The 26,232-nt window shown below is 45.3% G+C and overlaps 1 protein-coding gene across 2 annotated transcripts in view; it reads left to right on the top strand.

Annotated features, from left to right (window-relative positions):
• Nucleotides 1-82: 82 nt before the first annotated feature.
• Nucleotides 83-26,232, top strand: part of Astn2 (astrotactin 2) — a 901,354-nt gene continuing 875,204 nt past the window's right edge. For both annotated transcript variants that reach the window (XM_005382610.2, XM_013513260.1), the window contains exon 1: nt 83-149. The gene's annotated coding sequence lies outside the window, so the exon portion shown is untranslated. The remainder of the gene's footprint in view (nt 150-26,232) is intronic.

Consider the following 26,232-nt stretch of genomic DNA (forward strand, 5'->3'; position numbering starts at 1 on the left):
CGCCGCCGCCGCTGCGTCCCCTGGCTCCGCGGGCTCCTCCGGCACCGCCGCCGAGTCGCGCCTCCTGCTCTTTGTGCGTAACGAGCTGCCCGGGCGCATCGCGGTGCAGGATGACCTGGACAACACCGAGCTGCCCTTCTTCACCCTGGGTAAGGCTGGGCGCCAACGCACTCGGGAGCCCGAGGAGCGGGGAACCCCGAGTGAGGCTGGACTGGTGGGGGCGTCCGGGGGTCCCCGCCCCGGTTGCCCTGAGTGGGATTGGCAAAGGGCAGTGGAGCGGCCCGGAGGGCGCACAGGTGGTTGCGAGGGAGAGTGGGGCGGAGGTCCCGGAGCGCAGCGCGGGAGCCGGGGGCGTGCCATCGCGCCGCGGGGACGGGTCTCTCTGCCGCTCCGGCCAGGGCAGAGCTCTGCCCCAGCCCTCCCGGACGCCGGAGACCCCCAATCACTGACTGCGCTCGGATTAGGGCTGGGGCAGCCCCCTCCCAGAGCCGGATCGGTGATTAGCTGCCCAGGGAGCATCCGGCGCGGTCACCGTCCGCCCACAGCTGCCGCCCCCTCACTTTCGCCTGGGAGTGTGGGCTCTGCTTTTCCACACACATTTCCCCCAGAATCAGAGCGGAGGAGCTCCGGGTCCAGCAACCCGGCCAGCAAAAGCTAGAGTTCTTTATGAGCTGAGTGACCTTGGACTTGCTTCGCTTCTCTGAGCCTCAGCTAGGCTTTCTGTGAAATGGGGCTGCAGTGGACTGAGTAGTGTCTGAGGACCGGGTTCTCCGCCCCAGGTCCCTACTTTTAGGTGCTCCCTCCACCTTCGCCGTAGCCTTCTCCTTACAGCCCTCCGCCCAGCAGGGAGCAGGTTTGTCCTCGCAGCTCACTCACTGGACTGCTAAATCATAATAATTTAAAAGCAAGGCAGAGGAGGAGAGGGAAAACGGGTGGGGATAGGGGGCTCCGACGGAAAAGTTAATCAGAAAGTTCGGCAGCAGCTGGCTGCCTGCTGACTCCCGGCGCGAATCCCGGAGGAGTCGGCCCTTCCGTGGAACTGTGGGAAGCGCGGCTGATTTCCCACCCGGGTAATTGATAGCTTAATTATCTCGGAGAGCGTTTACAAAAATGTTGTTCCCCCTTAGCTCTCCCGTGCTCGCTGCTCGCTCGCTCCCCTCCCCTCTTAGGGGCGCGGGGCCGGATTGGCTGTCGGAGTCTGGCCAACGACTGCGCCCGCCCGCAGGGCGCTGGCCTCGCGGGGGACTCCGAGCCCTTCTCTGCTGTACTGGGCTGCGCAGCGTCTCCAGGTTGGACAGGGGCCTTCGTGATCCCAGTTTAAACCTCGGAGGTTAACTCCTTGCTCGCCCTATGAGCCCTGCAGAGTAATTAGTGGACTAGACTCTACTCTCCTGGGAGCCCTGTATTTTGAGCTTGTTGTGATCACCCCTGTTTCCTCCTCCTTCTGCGGGCTCTGGGGATTTGAGCCAGTGCCGGGCCATCTCCGGCTTGCAGTTTAAGCCTCTGGATTTCAGCCCCTGGGCTCTCCCGACAGCTGTAACCTGAGAATGCTGAGCTTTCGGAGAGGCGAGGCTAGGCAGGAGAGCTCTTTGCAAGTCTAGGGGACTCCCGTGGCGGTGCTTCTGGCGTGCCTTATACATACCACACACACACACACACACACACACACACACACACACACACGAGCAGTAGCCTTTTCCAGGTGCTCTTCCGGGGCTACCCTGTCCCAGGGAGAGAGGTGGAGTTCTTTAGAATCCTGAGCTAACCTCGGGCGAGTTTCTACTGTTGCTGCTACTGGGGGCGGGGGTCGAGGTAACTGGCAGGTGCAGGATCCTGCCAGACACACAGCAGGTAGTCCTGTGCTACTACTTCCAATCCCACCCTTCTCCCTCTGTCCTGTAGTTCCCTCTACTCTGGGAAGACTTGAGAGCTGGGTGGGGGCTGGAAATGGACCTCCAAATGAGGGGGAAGGGAATCGTCCCTTAAGTGTGGCCTGACTTGGCAGTGAGAACCTCAGAGCATTCCAAGAACTCCTCAAAGATGTGGAGGACCTGGTCCAGCCAGCTACCGAGGCCCCAACATTCCTGGAGTTAGCAGTCCTTGCCATTTTCTCCTTTGGCTTTTAAGGGGCTGGATGCCTTGCAACCTGAGAATCCAGAAGTCTTGAATCCCCCAGGATCCATGTGTCCTCTTGAAACACGCCCTTCATTCCCCCTCCCCCTACCTTGAGCTTGGAGACTTCTGTTTCCTCTGGCAGCCTGGGACTGTTTGTCCCCTGGAGTGGCCAGGTGTTCTCTCCTTGGCACCATGCAGCCCTTCAGATGCACACGGAGTACTGGGTTCCCTCCTCCTCCTCCCCCCAGCGCCCTGGACTGCCAGCTCAAGTGCTCCCCACAGGGACTTGGCTAGCGAGGTAGTCTCCAGATGGCAGGGTATAGCAGGAGCTGTGTAGGGAGACGTGGGCTTTTTATTTGTGTTGGTCTTCGACTGTTTGCATGTAAACACGGAGTGCACAATAAGCTCTTGGAGGGCCAGGCTGGTTGGCAAGGAAGGTTGGTGGTAGCAGTGAGTGGGGAGGGTAGAATTAGTTATTTATGCTCACCTATTTCCTGAGGTCCCAAGACAGTCTCAGCCCATCTCCAGACCTTTTAAACATCTTGCGTAGTGTTTGTCTTTGGCAAGGTAGGCGAGACTTTCTGGTTTGTCCATTCAGGGAATTTGTAGATGGTGGGATGGCACAGCTGGGTGTGCAGTCTGGGCCCAGGCCCTGCCAGGAGTGGGAAGTGTGGTGCCACCACTAGGGGGTGATGGTGTCTGCCGATAGGCTGCCATGCTTTGGGGCTTGCCTTGAGATGCTAGTGGTAAAACATCTCTCCAACAAGTAAAAGGCAGACTTTCCATTTTATGCTAAATCCACTTGGGGGACCTCAAATCCGTTTTGAGCATCCTTCCTGCCATCCCCATTTGCCAAAGTCACCGTCCTGTTTGGCTCTGCCTCACTGCGTTCTGCCTCTCTTATTTGAATTATTGTCTTCATTATTCTAATGCCCAGAAGGAAAAGGACTTTCTTGAGGTGTCTTTCTTCTCATATGTCTATTCTTCCTATCAGGTTCCAACCTCTTGTAAGTAGATGGAAGTTTCTCTCAGATGTGAAAGAGTCCCTCAAGTTTCTGTGCTTGGGTCTCTTCTTTAGACTCTGATTATAAGTCAATGACATTGACAAAGTGTGTTTCCCTGAAAGTGACCAAGGAATAGCAAGCAGTTCTTAAATCTTTAAAGTGGTGCTAAGAGTTGTATGCTTGCCTTTTATTATTAATTCACATAAAATATATGGAGTGGGCACTACTATTATTCCCATTTGGCAGATGAGAAAGCATTCTTAGAAGTCAGGGACATAGTTGAAAATGAAACTGAGTAAAAAACGGTAGACCCAGAACTGAAATTTGAATTTATTGGTAATTTTTAAACTTGCATTATGAATAAAATATGCTATGTGTGTGGGCCATGGTGCTGAGCAGGGAAGCATAAGAATCATCCTCCACAGGACATGAACCATTCTCCAAATGGATTGCTGAACTGAAGGATGACAATTTGAAAGCAGGACACGAGATAAATGATCTCCAATGACACTGCCAGTTTAAAGTTTCATGACTCAGAGGCTATCAAAGGGCATTCTATCTATTGGCCAATAAGTGATGGAGATGATATATTCTGTAACACCAGGAAAGAAAGATGTCTCTATACACTTGGAGAAAATTGAGGATACATTGTGGACCAGAAAGAACTTGAGCTAGGCATTGAAGGTTTTATTTAAAAAAAAAAAAAATTGAGGAGAAATTGAATGTAAAAATGCAGTTTGGGAACCTAACGTTCATGAGGATCTAGAAATATCCCCTCCGGCTCACTGTGACCTTGAACCAGCCATTTATCCTTTAAAGCTTCAGTTCTTTGTCCTGTGATATGAGTGGGCAGATGAGCCCTAAAATAATCCTTCGGTGTGAAGATTCTATGAACTTGAAGTGCCCTGGCCTCCTCTGTGACTCTGATTAGCTCCTCTTGTTTCTCCCTGCCTGTTTTCCTTTGCAAGGACCATGGGGGTGTTGGAAAGGATAGAATGAAAAGAGAGGCTTTGAATAGCAGCAACTGGCAGCGAGGGTGAACTTGCATGTCACTCGGTCCTCATCTACCACCAGGCAGCCCCGGAGTCTGCTTGTGGGTTTAGCTTTCATGCCCATAGGTAGGGAAATGTCATCCTTTCTCCTGTGGTTGACAGTGGCTAGGCCATATTGTTTACCATCTACGTTAATTCAGTAAAGAGAGAGAGAAAGTGGTACCATTGAGTAACCATTCATTGTTCACATTTCTTAATACTTTGCTTTGCCTTGTGAGTTTAACAGGAGAGGGGTGTGCTGTGCATCTGGGGAAGAGAGTGTGTCTTTAAAGCCACCTGCCTGAGTAGGTCTGGCAGTGTCCTGATGCTCTGTCTCAAAAGGAAGCTCTTTGCAAGAACCTGATCTGCCTGGTAGAAGAGAAAGATGTAGTCTGAAATGCCAACTTGGTCACTCCAGCAAAAGTTCCTTAAAGTGTAGCTAAAAATGTGTACTCAAAGAGAAAGCATCCAGGAGTAGAGAGGGACCAGGCACCTGGCCAGAAGAGTTGTTGGAAGCAGGGAGTTTAGCCAACAAACAGTAACTCGTGAGTGCTAGAGAAGCCTCCTGTAAATGTCAACATACAATCAGGAGAATTAGCGTATGGGCGTCTCACTTAAACATTCTCCAACTGTGCTAATACAAAGACTAAAGAGCAAGAACGCTATGAAAGAAAGGAGATCCTGCAGAGCTGTCCAGAGCCCCATGGTGCTGACCCCTCATGGTATTAAGATCCAGGGCAGAAATGGAGCATTGAAGCAGACACTTGGAGCTCTTAGACAGACACTGGGGAAGGCACCAAGGCCCTGGGATATATTTGAACTTTGTGCCCTTTATGCTTTCTGATTTACTGTGAAGATGGAGACACTTCATTTGAAGAGAAGAAAATTAGTTACAGATTGTAGCAAGCCATGTCTTCTGTAGGGATTTCTGTCCAAAGAATATTCATTAACATCAGTTCCACATTCCCTGTTGCATGTTTGAGAGAGATGTTGGGATGGAGGAGAGGGAGACCCCGAACCAAGCTACATTTAAAACACTGCCTGTACTTTCCTCACCTGGGCAGCAGGTCTCTTATCATTTAATGAGGTATTTGGGTGTCCTCAAACTTTAAGGTCTCATCTAGAGGCTTCTGGGATATTGTAGATAAGGATTTTAGGTGAGAGTAAGGTGTTTAGTGATCTCTGATCTGAATGTTATTCGCTTTTCCCCCTTGCATCCTTCACTCCATGGTCCTACGTCCTGCCAGCTCAAAGCTGATGGAGCCTATTTAATAGTTAGGGCAGAGAGAGATGCATTGTCTGGTCTCAGAAAGTGTTATGTTACTAAGAAGGTAATGGGGCAGGGAGAAGGGAGGATTCATTTGAGTTGTTACAAAGGCTCAGATTCAGACTAAGCCAGCCAGATTTGCTGTTTTGACGGGGTCAGTGTCACCAATGAGACAGCAGAGTTGTGCAAACTTTGATGTGACCCAGAGCTTGATTGTTTTCCTGAGCGGGGCTCTCAGGGCACAAGCACATTCATAATCATTATTTACAGCAAGTGTGGCAGGAGGTTTGGTGAGGCTCCTGGCAGGCAGAGCCTCCTACTTCTCATTTTTTTGCTTTGTTGTACACTAGGTCCTGTCTACTGCTGGGCAGTGTGAGTGTGTGTATTTGTAGGGAGGTGGGTGAGGGTGGTGGGAACTTAAAGAGACCTTGTGGGTAATGTTCTGAAACTATTACTACCACTGCCTACTTTGATGGGCTCCCAGCATCACAGCCTCTCAGAGGGCATTGACACCACTGTTTCCATTTTATATACTAACATTGAAGTCCATAGAAGGGAGGAACCTGCTCAAGTGTCCACAGTTCACATTTGAACTCAGTGGCTTTCAAGCCCATTTTTTTTTTTTATCACAATCTGGAACCTCCCCTAGGAGCCACTGGATTGAACACATCTCACTGTTTTCAACATAGTTGAACATTATATGGATGCTAATCTTTCCTGCTTCTCCTGGGAAAAAAATATAAGGAGGAAAATGTCCATACAGAAATTGAATTTGTTGCCTGCCCAAGTATCCAGCTGGTTGAATCCAATCTGTCCTAAGCACCTGAGCTGATGGATTTTTTTTCAGGGGGAGAGGAATCCACATTGACTTTCACTCTTGCTGCCTTTGCGGGTGGGCGGAAGAAGTCTACTGTCTTCCAGGAAAGGAAGGAAAGAGTAGAGTTTAACCTTGAGGTACAGCAGCATCAGGACAATGCTTCCTTTGCAGAGCTGATGCTTTCCCGCGTTCTCACACTGACCAGCTAGTGGCAACAGAAGATTAACTATAGCAGGAGAGAGCTGGTTTTCCTTCCTTGCAGCAGAGAATACAGCCTCTCTACCCCAGAAGGAGGCAGGCAGCAGTGCCTGGCTGGTCTTGCTGTATGCCCTTGCTGCTTGCTTTCCCTGGCTTTGTTCTACTATCTGTAGTTCTCTTGGAGAATAGCTCCCTGGAAGACCCATCTTTTGGATGGAAAAGGGGTGCTGGCCACACAATACGAAATTTAATCCTGAAATATTTTAGCTTCCTTACCAGCATACTAAAACATAGGAGCAGTCCAGTCTGGGACTAGTATGTTTCATTAGAGTTTTAAGCACGAGAAGGACCCACCTTTCCCCCTGCATTGTAATAGCCCCTGGAGGGCTCGGCGACTCTTCTGTCCATGACAATTTCAACAGTCAACTCCGTGGTCTGTCCTTCCTCTAGATTTGTCATCTTTAATCTATCTTCTGTATTTGCAGAAGGGGGATTTCATTAAAGGCCCAAATCTGATCATGGCGATCATTTTTAAAGCACTCACTGTTTCTTTGGATGAAGTTCAGACTTCCCACTGTAGTCCAAGATCACACTCCACCAGACTGTCTTATATCAAGGACATTTCCTTCTCCTCCTATACCTGCCTCATCACCATTTGGCAAAATCCCACCTCACATTTTAAGACTGATCCAAGTGTTAGTTTACCTGGGAAATTTTTCTTGACCTCTTTGCACCAACATTGAATAGTCCGGGTCATGGTGCCAGTGTTAATATCAAGACCATTTTAATGATAGTCATTCCCTGGAGAGAGCTATGGATCATCTGTGATGTACCAGGCACTGTTCTGGGTACTTAGAATACAGCAGAAAACAAAAACACAAGGAGTCCAGGATTCAGAGAGCTTTTATTCCTCAGAGTGTGCACAGGGGTTCCTGTCCATGTGTTGTCAGTATTCAAGGCAATAACAATGAACATGCTAAGTAGGCAAATTGTATAGTGTATGAAAAGATGATACATTCTGTGAACAGGAAACAAGTAAAAAGTGGGAAGAATCAGGAGGTTGGAGATGAGATCAGTTTTAGTATTACAGACATTAGAGTGAAAGGAGCTTATTGAGAATGTGCAGTTGGAACTAAGACTTGGCAAGGATGAAGGAGTTAGCCAAGAACATATCTAGGAAAGAAATATTCCAGGCAGAGAACAGTTCCAGAGTGATCTTATGTGGGGACACAGCTGGATTGTGCAGAGGACAGCAGATGGCTGGTGGGGCTGGGGTAGAGTGGAGGAAGGAGACCACTGGCTGCACAGACAACCATCAGGCTTCAGCTCTTACTGCAGTGGGGAACTATGCAGGATTTTAAGCAAATGTGTACCCAGATCTGACTTCCATCTCAACAGAATCATAGATTACTCTGTAGAGGAGTGAGACAGACATACTCAGGCCTTCTGCTGAGAAATGACTGTGGCTTAGAGTAGGAGAGCAGGTTTCTTCACCTACCTGTGCTGCTTGTTTTACCCTCAACCCCCATGAAATGAACATGTCCCCTTCCTGTCTGGAGCCATGGCGACTCACCCTGTGTCTGGCCCATCATAGATCTTAGAAAACCAGTACCCTGGGTTTGCCAGTTCTGATACCAGAATCCATACTGGGCAAAATGGGAGAGGTGTAGAAATCCTACTTTTGCCTCAAGGATGAGTACAGTGCCAGCCCTTCCAGGAAGTCTTCCTTATTTTAAACTCCCACCATCGTTTCTTCCACCTTTTCCTATCTCCTAATTATCTGAAAGGGGTTTGTAGCATAGATAATGAGACCAAGTTAACTAGAAGAAAGTGTGAGGGGTCTGGAGAGGACCTTCCCATGGGAAGCTTGGAACCTAGAGAAGGGGTTAGAACCTGTCTGTGCACTGTGGCAAACGAGGAGGCACTGAACGTTCAGGGAAATCATGATACACAGTGGTCCTGGGATCACTAAATGTCAGAGTGGAAAGAATTTAGGAAGTCGTCTAATCAGAATATTTCTACGGAAAGAAGGGAAAGTCAAGGTCACTTTAGTAAGTCAGTGGTGGAGGAGATGCCAGCTCTACTGATCAATAGGCCAATGCACCTTGTTCCCATGTAAGAGAAGGACAGCTGGGCAGCCAGGCGTAGAAACAGCTGGAATTCAGAGGTGTACAGTGGCTGACTTTATCATTCTGGAAAACAATGATCTGGGAATGTCTACCATGCCCTTGGGGTCATGCTGGTATGTCTGTTATCATTTCCACAATGCTGAGTGACTGACAGGGTTCATTCTGTGTTGTCAGTGAGCAGTGTAGCTCAGGGAAGTGAAGAGATGTATTAAGATCATACAGCTGTTACACGGCTCAGCTTGTCCCAATCCCAGGTCTGCGTGGTTCTCCAGCCTGTGTTCCCTGTGTTTTATGTACACTGCCTAAAACCAGGGTTCTCCGAGTGTTCATCTCTTTGACAATATCTTGTACTCTGCATCTCTTTGGCTCTTCCTGTTCTTATGACCAAGGAGTTACAGATGTTAGGAACTTCAGGTGTGACAGCCTCATAGGTCCGTGAATTCGAGCACTTCCTTTTTGTATGCCAGGAGCTGACTCAGCATCTCCCCAATCCCCGCACCTATTCCTGCTTTGCTCATGATTTGCTGAGAGAGCACCACGCCTTGCCCCATATTCTAGAGAGATCTTTACTTGTCCCCAGACTTACTTGGCAAGCAGATTCCCATGTTTCTGGGACCTTTTGGTTTCCTCTGTACCTTCCTGCATTTATTCCCTTCCTCCTACCTGCCCTCCCTCTTTTTTCTCCCCTAATTCTTTCTTTCTCTTTCCATTTCCCTTCCTTCCTCCCATCCCCTAGGGATTTTCCATCTTACACAATACACAACATTATGCTAGGGGACGTGTGGTGTAGATCATGCAGAAATTTGCATAAACTCAGTGTTCTCTTTCTAGTGATGGTCAGAGCATCTGTCGTCTGAGGTTTTGTTCCTCTTTGGCTTTGCGTTCTCTCTTATCCCTATTTGCTCAACTCTAAGTTTGAATTTTGATGACTTTTAATGCTCCTTAGGGGAAATGCACAACTTTAGTGTTCCCAGCTTGAAAATGGGATGCGTGCTATACAAACAAAATAATATTAAATGTATGATAATGCTAGAAAAATCTAAATAAATAGTAGATACCCTTCTGGAATATTAGATCTACATAATATGATACCTCAGAGATCCAGAACAGTTCCTCCATTTGCAGAGAGAAGAACATTTTCCAAGGTCATACAGCTAATCCAAAAATGCAACCCCTTGCCCGTATGCTCTGATGGAGAGTCAGTGTGCTAAAGTGGACAGTGCCGGGTCTCAGGACCAAAGGCCCAAAGATCACATGCCCCGTGTCTGAAGTTATAACTCTAGACTTGCATATGTCATTTCTCTGGGCCAGTTCTCTGGGCCTCTACTTGCCCATCAGTAAGTGAAGAAAACAACATCATTGCCTTTCTAGGTTTTGGTGACAGTTACTTTTGGAGAGGTCTTCGTAAACCAAATTTTAGTCAGTGCCTAGCACTGCGCACAGTTTTTCCTTCTCCTGAGCCCCATGATTGTCACAGCAATAGTGCATGCAAAGCACTTCACCCGGCGTCTGGCGCACACTTTGTGATCCCTGCCTTTTTGCCACCTGGGATCCCTTTTTTGGAAAGAGGTGAAGGTATGAATAAATAATTAATGTGAGTTCCCTTTCCCTTCCCCCTCTTTCCACTCCTGTGCCTTCTGCCTATGCCTCTCTGCTGCCTCCTCAGCAAGGCACAAATGGATGGAATTGACCATTGATCTGGGCTTATTCTGGGAGAAAGGGGCAGAGAATGCTGGGGTTGTCTGAGGACAGTTTGGACAGAGAAGTGCTTAGAGACTGAGTTTAAGGCAGGTGGGTGTTGGGGTAGCAGGCGGGGTAGACTCCTCTCCCTTCTGGTGGTGGCTGGCTGACAAAGCCTTACTCTCAGGCACCCAGGGAAGTCACGAGTGGCTTTGCAAGCAGCTGAAAAGGGAAGGAACATTTGCATTAGCAGAATCAGCAGTAAAGAGATTTCCAGTCACAGTAATAGCTGCATTTGGGGGGGAATCATTTCAGCGGTGGCTGTGGGTGGAGGAGGGAAGCGGGTGGGGCAGCAAGGAAAGGCACAAGGAGATGTCTGGTCCATTTGCAAGGAACTGAGAGACAGCTCTCCACGAGAACCCGGGTGCCCAGCACACGGTGACTATTGCTTTCATTAGCATTCTTGACCTTTTCCGCTCTCCAGGCAGACAGAGCGCCACTGGAGGAAGCCCCCGTGGGAGATGGAGCGCTCACTGTACGCTGCCTCTGCTCTGATTACCTGGAGTACTCTTTTCAAGACTTTCAGAGCTAGCCGCAATTTCCTGGGCTCCTGGGATTTGTAGCTGGGGAAAGTCCCAGATTATTTAGCTCAGTCTTTTCTAAAATTAGCTCTTCTTCAGAATCACCTTTGAGCGGCCAGGTTTCTCAAGGCTGGAACTGCTGAGGCACCCAAATGAGGCCTTGGAATCTGCGCTTTAAGAAGTGTACCAAGTCTTTGGCGTATTCTCAGGGAAGGACCTTTGGGACGTGTCCGCTGTGCACCTCCGTGCTCTGATGTACCTTTTGTAGTGGAGGTTTTAGCCTCACTCATGACTTCCAGGATTGTACCTTGCACTTTCCTGACCCTGGAATGAGAATGCTGTTTGTCTTTCTGGAATGTTTTTCTGTCTCTGATCCATTTGACTTAGCCATTGCCTGCCCCGAGAAACTTTATCTTCATTCCTTCCAGTTTAGATTTCTTCTTCCTGAATCCCCAGCCTCCCTGGAATGATGGTCACATGGCCCACGTAAAACCATCGGCTGCCCAGTGAAACCTGAATTTCATATAAATAATAAACATGTGTTTGGTGTAAGAATGCCCTGTGTAATATCTGAGGCATATTGATGTTAAAGATGCCTCACTGGTTATCTGAAATTCAAATCTGGCTCAGCATCCTCACCCTGTGTGGTATCTGGAATCCCCCAGGGACCCTGCGTATCTCTCTCTGTCTGGGAGACACTCCTGGTGTTTGTTCTACCTTCTCAGCTTGCTTTTCCCACATTTCCCCATTGCAGAAAACCCCACTGTTATTCAGCCAAGTATCAAAAAGCCGGAGTCACCTTCCCTCCTTTCCTTTGCCTCTCATCATTTTTTTGTCAGCCAGTCTCCTTGATTTTCCTTCTAAAATGACATTTAAAATTCATTTCTTATAACACACGCTGTCATCACCTTTGTCCAAGCCACCCGTCCTTTCTCACACCTGCCCCCTGACTGGTCTCCCTTATGGCTTCTCCAACTCCCATCTATTCTTTATGCCATGGCCAAATCTAGCCCTCTGCCTATTTTTATATGGCCCAAAGCCAATTAACTTAAAGAATCAGTATATGTGCTGCCAGAGCAAGCACAAAAATCAGAAGAATAATATTTTGTAGTATGTGACAATTCCAGGGAGCTCTGATGTCAGTGTCCATAAATAAAGGTTACGGACATTTGTTTCTGCGCTGTCTGTTGCTGATGATGCTCTGCCATGGAGCGTCTGGCCTGCAAAGCTTAAGACATTCACTAATTGCTCTTTATGGAAAAAGCTTGCCAATCCCTGCTCCATCCAGTAGCCAGAGTAATCTTTTCCCCAAAGCAAATTAGATCTTGCTACTCCCCCTGTACAAAACCTGTAATTGCTTCTTACTGCTTTTAGGATAAAATCCTAATTCCCTTTTGGGGTCTTCAAAATCCTAAATAATGTGCTTTCTCCTGTGAGTTCATTTCCACTCCTTTCTCCTTTGCCCATGAAACTCAAATATTACTACGTCCAGGAGGTCATCCCTGCCAAAGCAGCACCCGGTACACCTCCCTTCCCAGTGGCTTTCAGTCCCATTTATTTTTAAAAGCCTTTGTCTGAGAGCTTCTGAATGGTAGCTCCATGCTCCCTGAGCGCTGTAGTTCAGGACACATTGCACAGTAGGTGTTGAGTAGATATTTTCTCCAGAGAAAATGGGTAGGAATGAGGGTGACAGTTTGTGAATATCATCTTAGAGGGACCCCTACCTTGGGATGTTCTTTTGCTTGTTACATCAGGAGGAGCTAGTGTTAAAGCATGTACAGAAATACCTGGCATTTAATAAATGTGTTTGTTAAATTGGCAAAAGTAAGTAGGCTGGTACTTTAGTCTGTGGTACCAGCCCCTTCCCACCTTCTCTGGAGCTGGACAATTCGGAGGCAGTCCTGTGGGTAGAGCCCTCCTGGAAACCAGGGCAAGGTAATGTGGTAGAGAGGGTTGGAGAGGGAAGGCAGGAGAGTGGGTGTCAGCTCTGCAGGATTGCACAGTCCAGGCTCTTTTCCTCTCTGGAATGTTCCCCATCTCTAATGTGATGAAGTCAAGCCAAGGGATCTGTGAAATTCTTCTCAGCTCTCTGGGCATAGCGGGAGCCCTGGAGGGAGAGAAGAGCTCCCTCAGGGGTCTTCTGAGGCTAGGGCTGCCTCTGAGTAAAGCCAACTGCCTCCTTTTGCACTCTGCATCCTTCCTGGGGCTTCTGAAGATCAAACCCTTTACTCTGAACACAGATGTGAGTGGGGTTTTGAAACCCAGTCTCACACTAATTTATTAGGGATCTTTCTTCAATTCTTTCTTTAACCTCCTCCAGAGAGAGAGACTAGCAAAGCTGACCAGTCCAGGTAACCAATTACTTGTCTGCCTACAATAGGGCTTCCTACTGTCCCTCCCTCCTTCTTTTCTCTCTCCTCCTTGTTCTCTTCACCTCTTTAAAATACCTCTCTGAACTCCAGAGGCCCCTAGGGAGCGCCCCCCATTCACCTGCCTCCCAGCTTCCAGGCAAGGAACAGCAGGTTGGGGTCCTCCTTTCCCCCAGGGACAGTTGGTGGGAAGGCTGGGCCTGAAAGGGCTTCTGCAGAGCTCAGAAAGCCAAACTGGTTTCACAGGTCTGGTGAATGCACAGCTGGGCTGCGTGGGGAGCCAGCACCTGGGATTCTAGCTCTGTTTCTGCCATTAACTTGCTTCGTGACTTCAGATGAATGACAGGCCCTCTTTGAACCTCAGTCAGGATTAAGCGATTGTCAGAGTGGGCTGTCCTTCAGAACACTGGGGAAGACTGGACTACACCTGAGAGACAAGAAACAATCCAGATCCCCTCTGCCTATCTGCCTCTTGATTGGTGAATTGAGACTGTTTACATTGATGATTACAACTGATTGGTGAAACGACTGTGGAAATCAGTGTGGAGATTCCTCACAAAATTAGGACTAGATGTGCCACTTAACCCAGCTATTCCCCTTCTGGGTATTTTCCCAGAAGAATTAAAAACATCATACCACAGCGATATATGTGCGCTCATGTTTATAGCCGCATAGTTTGTCATAGCTAAATCTTGGACACAGCCCAAAAGCCTATCCACTGAGGAATGGGTAAAAAAGATGTGATATTTTTATACAATAGAGTATTACTCAGCTATAAAAAAAGATAAACTCAAGGCTTTTATAGGGAAATGGATGCAACTAGAGACCATACGCATAAGTGAAATAAATTGGACCTACATGTGTAAACATCATATTGTCTCCCTAGTGTAAGAACCTGGAAGAGTGAATAAAATTCAACATGTACAATAGATATTATGAAAGGGAAAGAAACTGCTTAAAAGAAAGAACAACTGGGATAAGGGCAAAGAGAAAAAGAAAGAAGTAAGGGAAAATATATAGAGAAGGATAGCTGGGATAATTGTACTGCTGATGTCTAATGGTTTATTGAAAGGAACAGTTAATGCTTAATTGTTTTGATCAGTTTGCATGCTTGTATCCAGTAATCTGAAAAACTAATTTGAAGATAACAATATGCAATACAACAACCATTGGTGAATTCCTACCATCTTATTTAGTGAAGCTTTGTATCATTTCTAATTTTTAAATTATTTTTTATTCTCTTTAATGGTTTGATCCATCTTTCATTCTTACATCTGATAATCTGAGCAACTTTGTTGAAGATAATAATGTGTAATATAACAATCATTGTTAATTCTTATCATATTGTTTTTAAATTTTGTATCACTTTTATGTTGTTTTGTTTTTGTCTACGTTGTTATTTTGTCATTTTTTAAAATTCTCTTTAAAGTGAAAAAATAAAAAAAAAGAGAACTAATCCAGGCTGGTTACTGCCTTAATCCCATGAGCCTGGAGCTGTGCTCATCATATAGTAGGTGCTCAATAAATGTTTGTTGAAAGAATACACAAGTGAATGAATAAACAGAAAGCATGTGTGATCATACCGTTACTCTCTACTTCTGTATTCATGAAAGATGTTGCTAATCAGTCCCCTAATCACAGTCTCAGATTCCTCTTTGGTGCAAGGCCTCGTCAGTCACTATCAGTCTGTGTTAGCATGGGTGATGAATTTTATTCATTCTCCCTAGACTAAACCAGTTCACCGCAAACCCTTCTTTGCCTGGAGCTGAGCCACTGTAGCCGTTATGCACCCTGGACGCACCTGATCTCATCTATCATCTCTCCCACTCAGACCCTGTGCTATGGGTCCTTGGGGGCACAGATTTGCAGGGAAATTCCAATCTATTGGGATAATAATATTTTTATACCTTTTGATTTACACAGAACCGTTCCATGAGTACTTTTAGTATCCCCATATTATGGGTGAAGAAATAGCCATTCAGAGAGATCAAGTCTATTATGCAAGGTCATGTAGTAAATAGGTCTAGCTATATTTTGAAAAGGAAACTTTGATCACTGTCATGAATAGAACTTCAGAAAAATACTATAAATTGAAGATTACCTGTATAAGTATGTAACTATCGAAATAAAAAACGTCATTTGGGTGTTGCCTAAATTTATCTTTCATGTATTACATTGGGAAACACTGACCAGCTCAAGCTCAGAGATACAGATGGCCCTCTAAAATTCAAATCATGCCAAATTAATCGTCAAATTTTTTTCACATATATATTTGTATGAATATGTTCAGAAACTTTCAGGAGACATTTAATGTAATTGTGAAAATGTTGTAGAATTTCAGAAAAGATAATAAAACTGCAAAAATGAATCAAACAAATATCCTAGAGCTAAATAATAAAAATATTTTATGTGAGCTAAACAAATCTTTGGGTGGAAGAAAAGTCTTTCTTCTTCTTAACTACCCTCTTTCAGGGTCCCACTTGAATGTGGCTTCACTGCTTCTAAGACCATTTTCCTGGCTTCTAGGAGTGGATATTTTCCCAGTCTTTTTTATATTCCATACAGTCCCTATTTTGTGAGGGATGCTGTGATTATTTTTCTCCATCTCTCTTGCTAATTTGTAAGCTTTCTTAGCATAATTTCTTTTGCATAGCCATCACTCTGGCAGCTAGCATGTGCATTTTTACTGAATTTCTAACCTTAAGTTTTCATTTTCACAAAAGAAATGTGAGCTTGTTTTAACAGATTCGTGTAATTCACAAATATTATAAAGGAAAAAATGTCAGTCTCTCCGCTGCTCAAATTCATTCCCAGGAGGCGGTCATAATAAACAGCTTGCTGGGCCTCTTGTAGAATGTGGAATCCACATGTGCCTGAAGGGCCACCTTTGATGGGACATTGAAGGGGAAGTGGCTCATCCCAGCTTACTCTGCACGGTTCTTGGTCAGTGGCTTTTAAACTGGATTCCATAATGACCCCAGGAGTACGAGTTGCTCTGTACTTCAGCTAAAGAGATGCTCTACCTTTATCTATCTGTCACACTGAGGGACTAACTTAATTTGAGCAGAATCTTCAAAATAACTTTTAAAAAGTTTTATTGGTACATGTTTGTAGTACTTGATATTTGCATTCCTTGTGTGGAGTGGTACATGTAGGTAACACACCTTGATTTTTTTCATTTCCTCTTCTCCCTGCCTCCTACCTGCATCTCATGCTCCCCTTTTGAGAAAGATCTGTCTCCGTTTCCTATTGTCTGTCTTTTATTTTGCTCTCTGTTTGTATTTTGGGTCATTTTGCATGCACAGCAACTTGTCTAAATCATAGCATTCATGTTCTGCACATACAATATATTGGAAAGAAGATGGTTAATGTTTCTGCTGTGTTTTACAGAGTTTGCATGGTTGAAGGAAGCCCATTTTATATTTAATATTAAGCCAGCTTTACACAACCATCTTGAATGCACCCAGACATAAGAAACTATCAAAACATTTCCTATAGCTCTGAGAGAGTCTTATTTACTGTTGCTCCCTTATACACAGACACACGCATGTAGTTGTATACATATATGATGCATATCTACCTCCATTCACCTATACATATGTATAAAACCATACATCTGTATGTATACGTACATACAGATCTGTGTAAGAGAGAGGGAGAGAAAAAGAAGAGAGACAGAGGGGCAGGTGTTTTTTTCTTTTTGTGTGTGTCCAGAGAACTAAAAGAAAAAACTGAACATTGAGCAAGAGAGATGATAGATGAGATCAGGTGCGTCTCAGGTGGTATGGCCGTAGACAAGAGGGATGATAGAAAGGGAACAGTTATCACAATGAGTTGGGAGCAGGTATTGCTCTCTTTCTTTCTTTCTGTCTGTCTGTCTGTCTGTCTGTCTTTTTGAGACAGGGTCTTGCTATGCAGTTCAGCCTGGCCTTGAGCTTACTTTGTAGCCCAGGCTGGTCTCAAATTCACAACAATCCTCCTATCTCAACCTCCCAAGGGCTGGGATTATGGGTTTGCACCACCACACCCAGCTATTTCTTTCTTTCTGATGTGGGATCTGACAGGATTGGTAAAGCACTTCTTCTTTGAACTTCTCACTCGAGTGAAGAAACAGACTGTTGGGGAGAAGGCTACCCGGTTTTAGGTTGAGTTGCTTCCCCTAGAAACCCCTGTCTCTGAGGCCATTTGGATTGGCAGTTGGTGAGTTAGTAGAAAGTCTATTAAAGCAGAGAATCATAAAAAAAATATAGATGTACCTTAAACATTGCGTTTTAACTTAAGATACATAACTGTCCATACATTTGCCAATTTTTGGATGTAGGCCCAACGCCTCTTCTTTGAGTCCAGGTCAGCTGATGAGTGTTCCATGCCATTTTTCTTACATAAACCATACACATAATGCACCAAATATGATCTCCAGTGCTGGTTTCATTAAAGAAGACTGAGAGCTTAGAGCTGCTTGCCAAGTAATTCTTCTAGAGTTTTATGATTTCTTTCTAAATTTTTATAGCTGCCGCACCTGACCTAACGCAATAGCAATATTTAAGTGACTTTTCTTTAAGGCTAAAATCAGCGCAGTCCTTATAGAAACCATTTTCTTTGGATGCTCATAAAGTTTTAATTTAGACACTCTTACATTAAGTTTGGAAATTATAGGAAGCACATCGAGCATGAACAGGTTTGGAAAGCGAACTGGCTTCCTCTAAAAATGCACCACAACTGGTAGTGAAGTCCACAGAGTCCTGAAGAAGGACTTTGCTGGTGTGTGGTTTGCTAGCCCAGGACGCTCTGCAGATACCATGTCATGCACAGGCTGATCCAGCAGTGGGTGGAGAGGAGGCTGGCTAAAAGCTGTGAAATATACAGGTGTTTCCGGTTCACGGAGGCATTCACGTCTCAGTGGTTGAACTGTTGATATCATTTTGCCAACAACTCTGATTTCAAAATGAGGGCACTGTATCCCAGAGATGAGTCAGAAACTTAAGTCACTGGACTCTTAGAGTTCGTGGCCCATTTTAGGACTCCAGAGCAATTGCTTCTGATGTCCTTTGGCATTTGGGTGGCTTTCTTAGGGAGGCCTCAAAGCACTGTGCAAAGGGAAACTGTAGCATGGATATTGAAGGGACCCGGTATGGGCTACACAGCAGGTGAGAATTGCTGCTAAATCTCATATTACACTGACTTCCAGAGTGCCACGTGTATTCTACTTACTTCTTTGCTCAGAGGTAGTTCTTTTTCCATATTTGTGAAAAGAATAATAAACATTTTCTCTCTGTGCCCACACCTGAGCAGAGATTTTTCCCTCACTGCATGTCCCTTCCCATACTTACACACAGTTTTACAGGGGCTCTCTGAAACTCCACCTGTCCTCCCACCAGTTCTCCAGATGAGCCAGGTTTAGAACTCCTGGGCTGTCTGGCTTCATCCACACCAGCTTTCTGATTGCCCAGAAGGAGGCCAAGGCCCACAGAAGGCTACTACCACACCTAAAGCCAGGAGATGGAGGATGCTTCGGAAGGCAAGCCCCAGAACAGCATCCCTGTGTCCTGTCTCCTTCACTGGATATCCCAGCATGCTTACCTGCTGGGGAAGGCTGGGCAGGTAACGAAAGCACAGTGTGTGTGTGTATGTGTGGGCTGCAAAGATTCCTGTGCTTTATGAGGTACAGAGTATAATTCAAAACCCATTTTGGGGATGTCTCGCCCCATAAAATCTTCTGCAGCAGGAATGGCTGGGAATTTGTTTTGACTTCCCAGTGCATTTTTTTTTCAATACCTCTTCTCTATCTCTCATTTTCCTCTTTTCTCTGCTTTCTTTCTTTTACTCAATTCTCCAGGGTCTCATCCCGGGGGCTGATGAGAGAGCACAGTCAATAGAAGTGGCTGTGGAGGAAAGGATGCCGCAGTATAAGTTAATGGGCTAACACATGATTGGGGGAAAACTCACCTTTCTGGGGTGGTTCTTCCCCTGCAGAGATACTGGCTTTGGAAATGATTTCAGGGGTCTGCCTTCCACAGTGACGGAATTTTAGATGTCATTCTCAATCTGGGCAATATGATGCTCGCATATAGCCTTCGATGTTATATTCCAACAGCAGCGACTCCTCCTTTTCCTGTCTTCCTCATGTTATATCATCTCTCTCTTAGGCTCTTGCAGTACTGCTTCTGTGCCTTCCCTCCAAGTAAATATCCTATATGCTGCCTGACGCACCATTCCCAGAGTTTGCTTCTCCTTTGCTTGGAGTCTTCAATGGCTCCCTGTTACTCTCAGGAATAATAGCAAGTTCCTCAGCATCTAAGTCTTCTACTTAAGGACTACGTCCAAATTTACTATTGTTCTGTCTCACAGCTCCTATGACCACCCTTCAGCCAAATATCTTTTATTACTCTCACAAAAAAACTGTATTTTTCCACCTGTGTGACTTTTTCAAGCTGTCTCCTCTGTCAGGATGCTCTTGTTCACGTGTATTTCTGCTCGTGGGAACCTACTGGCTTCTTCCTTCACAGAAAGTTCCATTCCTCCTTCTTTCCTTCTCTAATTTAGCCTTGCAGTAGTTTATCCAGGAAACTTTATTTATGAATCTCTTCAGGCCCCTTCTTACATTAAAATACTGATTTCCATCTCTTATCATCTACATGCAGGGTCCAGTAGTCCAAAAAGCACTCTGTAACTCTCAAACAGTATCTAGATTGACTAAGGGACTAAGGAGCTAAATTTTATTTTTATTCAATTAATACTAATTTCGTTTTCAGTAGTACCAAGATGTAGCCAGGGGCTGCTGTACTGGACAGCACAGAGGAGAGCATGTCCACTTTGAGGGTCACCTTTGAGATCCCTGAGAGATGGGAAGCAGTGTTGCCTTCTCTGTCCCCTGTCGCCTGAAACAGGCCCTGCTGTTGAACAGATGCCGATAAATGCTGATAGAACTGACATTTATGGCGATGCCTGTTTAACTTTTAATCCCCAAACGATCTAATTCTAAGAAGGAAGTGCAAAGCATTTATTCTTTAAACATATTAAGGCTCGCTAATAAAAATATTGCATCATAAGATTTCATTTACAATGTCTCATGTATTCTAGAGTCCAGGATGTCTTAGATTAATCCATTAACCACGTTTACTAGTAGGAATTCCAGGCCCCTGCAGGGTTGTTTCTCAGCCAATCTCTTCCTTCAGTCTCCTTCTCCTCCCCAACACCCCAGAGCAAGCCCAGCTCAGCAGGTGGGCCTTGGGAAGAGGGTCCTGGCTCTCACAGTCCCTGCAAGACAGGTGCAGACAGAGCTGTCCGACATGAAGGCACAAGTTTGAGCTCCCATCCGTGTTTCAGGGAAGATTTATGGGTGTTTCTTCTAGAGTGAGAACTCCTGAAAACAGTCCCTGGTGAGTGATGGCTGGGCCAGGAATGCAGAAGTCTTCTCTTTCTTCTCCTCCCCACCTGGTCTGCTGCTTCTTTTTACTTCGTCAAGTTCCTCTTCATCCCCACTTTTTCTTTGGTTGCTTCTCTTTCCGGTACATTGTTTTCAGTGGCATTTTCTCCTTTTCTATGTATGCATATATGTATGTATATATGTGTGTATTTTATGTACTGGGAATTGAACTCAAAGCAACATCCCCAACCCTTCTTTATTTTATTTTATTTTATTTTATTTTATTTTATTTTATTTATTTTATTTATTTTTTAATTTTGAAACAGGGCCTGAATAAGTCACCCAGCCTGGACTTTAACTTGTGATCCTCTTGCCTCATCTTCCCAGAGTGCTGGTAGAATGGCGTGTGCTATCATACTGGCTCTGTTTACTCTTAATATCCCCTTCTCTCTCCCATATGGGTGTCTGTTTGTCTGTAGGTCTCTATGTCCTTCTTTTTGTGTTCTCCTTGTCTTTCAATCTTTGCCTGTCTCCCCCTGACAGTCTTGAGTTTTCTTTGCAATCCCTGACCAGAAGTCACTGCAATCTATTCACCTTTGCCTGAGAGAGGCCCCCAAGTCCCTGGTTGAGTGACATGGCTCTGTCTGCAAGCTCAGACCTGGCTCCCTCTGTCCTGAGCCACATTCCAGTGGGGCGCTCAGCTTGCAGCAAAGAGGAAACAATGGGGATTTTTGGCTGGAGGCAGCACGGGGTGGGGCCTCTCAGGGTGTAGCTCCAGCTCCCTTTGAATTAATGTCAGGGCCTCCGTGCCCCTGTCAGAGCTACTTCTGTTGTCAGGGGTAATTCTATATGACCTGAGTGACCCAAGAGGACTCAGCGAGGGCTTCCTTCATCTTCAATAGATTTGACCGTTGTCTTGATTTTAGGTGTGATGTGGGTGTGGGGTGAGTGCTGCTGGTAGAGAGGACCTGGGTGTCTTATTCCTAGTTTGCTAAATATTCAGAGCTCTTTTAATGTGACTGTGATGGGCTCATTCTTCTTAACCTCCTCTGCTGCTCTTGCACTATTCATCACCAGCTCTTTTTTTAAAGCTGTTTTCCTCAGGGCATTAAAACATCTGCTTGAGAATTTCAGAAAAAAAGTTGCAAGACTGATAAACCCTCTTAAGTGAGCACCCCTGCTAAAATTTCAGCTCTCAGCTGTAGCTGACAGTGAAAGGCATGACTTATCCCTGGAAGAGTGTGCCTTCTTCTGGTGTGGGCAGAGGAGATTGAGTTTGACCATATGGGTCTACACCCAGTTAGGGTACGTAGTGTTTTAAAGTAGCAGTTGACACTAAAACGAGAAGCTCTATTTCAAAAACAAATCAAGCAAACAGAAACACAAAAGAACAGAGGAGATGGGAAAGGAGAAAACAGTGACAGAAAAGAGAATAAATGAACAACCTTCTGTGCCTATCTCCAGGGTAGACTTCAATTTGCTTCTGGAGCAGGATGGCAAGCATGTCTTGTAATACTTGACTTTCTCCCTTCATTTTCCTCCAGCTTAACTTTTAACCTATAATCAGGGCTTATTAATTTTCCTCCCCACATTATCTTGGGGATCTATCTATTTTATTCCTTCTGTACCCTTGTACGAGTTACTGTCATCTCTGACGTCTAATTCAGTAGCTGTCTCATTGATCTCTGAGATTCTGTCTTGCTTCTACTTCCCACCCTGTGCTTCTCAATCCATGCAGGCAGAATGGTTTTATAAACATGTGCGCCATGGTGCCTCCGTTTAAATTTGTGGTGACTTCTCACTGTGCTTGTAATGAAATATATGCTCCCTGACCTGGACCTACAAAGTATTCAACCTTTGCTGTACGCTAGAATGCTTGGGAAACTTTTAAAAGTGTCAGGACTTGGGATCTTCCTTAGGCCGATTCAACAATATAACCAGGGTTAGATAGTTTGGTAGGTGTTTAAAAAATAAACTAATCATACTACTACCACATGATGTGGAATTACACTCCTCAGTGTTTACCCAGGTGAGCTGAAGAAAACTTCTGTCCACCCAGAAACCTGCATGTGAATGTTTATAGCAGCTGTTTCATTATTGGGAACTGCATCGAGATTATTGGGAACTGCACTGCATCGAGATGCCCTTCAATAGGTGAATGGCTAAACAAACTGTGCGCATCCAGACAGTGGGATATTTTTCAGTAAAAAAAAAGTCTGAGCTATCAAACTGCAATAAAAGGCATACAAGAACCTCGAAAGCATATTGCTAAGTGAAAGAAACCAATCTGAAAAGGCCACACACCATGATTTCAGCTGCATGACATTCTTGAAAAGGCAAGGCTATGGAGACAAGGAAAAGATCAGCTAATGCTGGGGATTGGGAGGGAGGAAGGAGAGAAGGTGATCAGGCAGAGCGCGAAGGATTTTTTGAGCAGTGAAACTATGCAGTAGGGTATAACAATGATGGACACGTGTGGCTATAGGTTTGTCAAAAACTCTGAGAATGTATCCCACAAAGAGTGATCCCCAATGGAGTTGGTGGAGGTATAGTTACTAATAATGAATTAATATTAAACCCATCACTCTAAAATATGTAAATAAAGTCTGTTAATAAAATAATAGTAGAAGTCTGCACCAGTTAACTCTGAATAGCTGAGAGTTGAACCCAAGGTGTGTTTTTGTGTGTGTCTTCCTCAGGTGATGTAGGCGATACTCTGGTGTGGCTGGGTTGAGAGCCCCTGCCCAGCCAGGCATGCCTGCCTCACCTTGTACCACTCCTGTCCTTCTGCTGCTTGCTGGAGGCCCCTTTCAGATCCTCTTGGGCCACTGGTCTTAGTCAGCACCGACATTTACCTACCCCTGTACACTTCCTCACAAACCCCTGCTCTTCCATTGTCACTCAGGCATTTACATTGTATTTGGGTATCAGTTTGTACAGGCTGAATGTATAGGCCCTGGAGCCCTCTAGATCAAACACTTTGGGGACAGAGACCTTGTCTGTTTTGTTCAGCAAGATATGCCCAGTGCTTCTCACAGAGTTTGGTTCACGGTCAGAGTTCAGTAAAAATGAATGAATGAATGAATGAATGAATGAATGAATGAATGAGTGAATGAACAAATGAATGATTGAGCGAACAAATGTATGGGTAGATCTTTAAGGTACTCCTTCCTCCTGCCCCATAGTGGCCAGGTAGAATAGGCCATTGGGAAAGCATGGTGACTTGGTGGCGTTAGGGAGGATCGCACACATACTCCCGCTTCTCCTCCCTCACAGGGTTGCAGGACCGGAAATAATGCATAGCAAATGATGACCCGGGAGCACGTCCCTGGATTTCCTTTGCTCTCCAGCTTGTGGCTGGAGTCCTGCATGTAAGGGAAGGGATGAGTTAAATTTGTCTGTCATTTTTATTTTCTTTCTTTCTAATAAAGTTACTGATCGCTTGGTCAAACTGCAGTATAATGCAATTAGGCTTGTGTGTTCCCATCTCCTTCAAGTGCCTTGGGAGTGACTTCTGCTACTGTTGGAAACAGCTTTGTAGTCAATGAGCAAGCCTAAAGAGAAGTCCCAAAAGCTCTCTTTCCCCCCTACTGCCAGCCTCCTTTGCTGCTCCTTTCATATAGGAAATTAAATTGCTTTCAGATTGTGAGCAAAGAGAAGAGTGATGTAGAAACAGGAGATTCACAGATTTACAGGTGCTTTCTGAAGCAGGGAAAATTGCAAAAGATTCCTTTAATCCTTGCCTGGGTGGGAGAGAGAGGAACATGCATGCCATTGGACTAACACAGCAGGAGACAGTTAAGAATTTATCTTGTGATTGTTTGGCTTGAGTTCCAGCTCCTGGCATCACATCTACACTTGTTTCTTTGCACATTCAACATGTTATTTTATGGCCAATGAGGGGTAACTGATGTCAGATTCATGAGGAGCAAGCCCCAAGGGCAGGATAGCCTGTGAGCTCCACTGGAGGACATGAAGAGGAAGGTAGGCAACCGTATTTTTAGTTCCTGTGAGACTTGGGAAAAGAGGCTGAAAGACAAAGCAGAAGACCAAGGATTAAGGACTCAGTGAACATGGAGCCGAGGCAGACGCGGATGTGTGTGCTGTGATGGGAGAGCTCTGATGTCTGACCTTGGTCCTGCTCCCGGCTCTCTCAGATCCCTGAGGGAGCCATCCCACCTCCTACACTCTGTAGGTTGGGGTGCAAGCAACAGAAACCAACTCTGTTTATATGTAAGCAAAATGTATTTACAGGATGGACTTGGGATGATGCTGTATAAGAGGGGGAAGGGGATAGGAATGAGGGGGCCCAAAGCCCTTCTTTACCGGCCTTCTTTTCTTCACCTTGAAGTAGTTCTTGCACTCTGAAGTTCTTGAGCTCCAGTAGATGCCCTTTGGCCATACGATCTTTTCTGCAGTAGCTTTTGCAGGAAAATAAAGCATCTACTTCAAGCTGGTACAAAGAATCTGTATACCGGACTGAGTGATGTGTGCAGTACTTACACAGCCTTTGATTTGCCTTGCAAGGATGATGACTTGATAGTGGCCTGCTGTGCTTGCCCCAGCCCATGCCTGAAGTTCGCAACTCAGCCTCTTCTCCAGAAAGAAGGAGGCTGTGCCTCAGGGTAGTGATTCTGGACAGAGTGCTGACCCCTGGTCCAAGCTCTGTTTCAGGCTCAGGCCCTACATCCTGCCATTCTCCCTGTTATTCTGTTTTTCCATCTGTATTAATCTTCTTGCAATTCCTCTAGTGATATAAGTCTGCTATTGCCTCTGTGCCTTTGCACAAGATGTTTCCTTTGTGTAGAAATATCTTGCTTCTATTTTCTTTTACCTGAATGACTCCTGCTCATTGTTCAGATTTTAGATTCATGTCACTCTTTCAGAAAAGCCTTCCCTGATTTCTCAGGCTAGAGTTGATTTCCCCATTTATATATATATAAGCTTCTGTTATCAATAGTACTTAATCAGATATTTTAATTATATATTTATTTCTACTTGATGTCTGTATTTTCCACTACCTACTGGAAGCTCAGTGAAGGCAGGGGTCATATTTTTATTATCTTCAAAATGGTGCTTGTGGAATGAGGAAACGCAGTGCTGTATAACATAGGTCGCAAAGTAAATGTTCAACTTGGTGAACACTTACTGCTCACTCTATAATCTATACTAGATTCATAGCTAGAGGCCAGGGATGGATCACTGAATAGGACAGACATCCAAGCCTTAAGTTTCTCATTTTATTGGGTAGGAGAGAGTTTCAGTCTCCAACTGAATCTATGTCACACTCCAGAAGGTCAACAGAGTATAGTCTATGAGTGAGACTCAGACAGATCAATGGACCATTTTAGAATAACACAGTAAGTCAGTGGCAGGCCTGCGATTTAACCCTGAGTTTTCTTGGACAAGTACTCTCTCCTTTCTGTCCCACTAAGCAATGGGATTAGTACAAAACAATGTCTAGCATTCATCTCACACTATTGCCTTTCTTATTCCAATAAGAAAGTGGTTTGGACTAGGCAAAGATGAAGCATGAGGGTGAGGGAGGAAGAAATCCAAGAGGAGTTTAGAAAAGACCATTGTTAGCATGTGTAAGGATTTCCATGCCCTGGATGTTTCAGTGGTGCCCGAGGTGGCAGAGGAACTGAGAGCTGACATCCTGGTACAGCACGCAT

Source organism: Chinchilla lanigera, unplaced genomic scaffold (genome assembly GCF_000276665.1).
Source record: "Chinchilla lanigera isolate Chin_1 unplaced genomic scaffold, ChiLan1.0 scaffold00018, whole genome shotgun sequence".
Taxonomy (NCBI): domain Eukaryota; kingdom Metazoa; phylum Chordata; class Mammalia; order Rodentia; family Chinchillidae; genus Chinchilla; species Chinchilla lanigera.